Here is a 1,108-nt window from a genome sequence, read left to right as displayed (position 1 = left end):
AACTTGACATTTATCTTCTCCTGCATAATAAAAAGATAAACCGTCATAACAATTCGGGTGTTATTTCATAAAATCATAAGCGTACATTTTGCCGCGTTCTGGGCCCTTTCGGGCCGTTCTTCGACCTAAGCGTTTTTATGATTTAACATAAAGGGTATTGTCGAAACGATATCGATTTCGAAGAACAACCAAATTTCTTGTATAGCGTAGGCAGTTCGAGGTGTTCAGTTAACCGTTGCCGTTTTACACGAGAAATACGAATTTCATTCGAGTGAACTAGTTCTTTGCGGTTTTCAAACTGTAAAGTTCCGATGATGGCTCCGATCGACACGAAACAAGAGTCAGTTCGATCCGATCACAGAAGAAGGAGCTCGGAGAATGGGGTGAAGGCAGCGTGGTCGGTTCAACTCGTCCATTTGACAAATTGGACTAAGTCCAACTCATCAAATGGACGAGTTGGACGGTATGATCAGTCTAACTCGCCAAATGGGCGAATGGGACATTGTGGTCGGTCCAACTCGCCCATATGACGAGTTGAACTAAGTCCAAAATCATCACTTTCCTCCAAATAACTCCTGATCCTATAAATATTCTAAATAGACTCTATAATATAATATAATAGATCGAGCGCTCATTCGAATCCAAAATTACCAACACGCAGCCGCAAAGTACTACAATTCCAACGTACAGAATCGCAGATTTAATCAGGGAGATCTAGTCCTTCGCAAAGTCTTCCAAAACACCGCTGAACGAAACGCGGGAAAACTCGGAGCAAACTTGGAGGAACCCTACAAAATCAAAAAAGTTGTCCAACTGGGCTCCTACGAAATAGCCAACATGCAAGGCATAAAAATTCCAAGGACCTGGAAAGCGATGCATCTCAAAAAATACTATCACTAAACAAACCAACTCACAATGACCGAACTACGAGACGGCTTGATCTCCATAAGGAGTACGTAGGAAGTTTGTTGAAAGGCAAATTCAGCTGTCTCCCCTCATTAAAAGGGGGGGGGGGAGTGGATACGTGTACTCGTATACTCTCAAAATCGAAAACATCCGACCACGCCTTCGATGTTTCCGACATATCTTAACCAAGCAAATTATCTTT

This window comes from Brassica oleracea, chromosome C2 (assembly GCF_000695525.1).
Source record: "Brassica oleracea var. oleracea cultivar TO1000 chromosome C2, BOL, whole genome shotgun sequence".
In the NCBI taxonomy this organism is placed as follows: Eukaryota; Viridiplantae; Streptophyta; class Magnoliopsida; order Brassicales; family Brassicaceae; genus Brassica; species Brassica oleracea.
Note: the sequence above shows the minus strand (reverse complement) of the source record.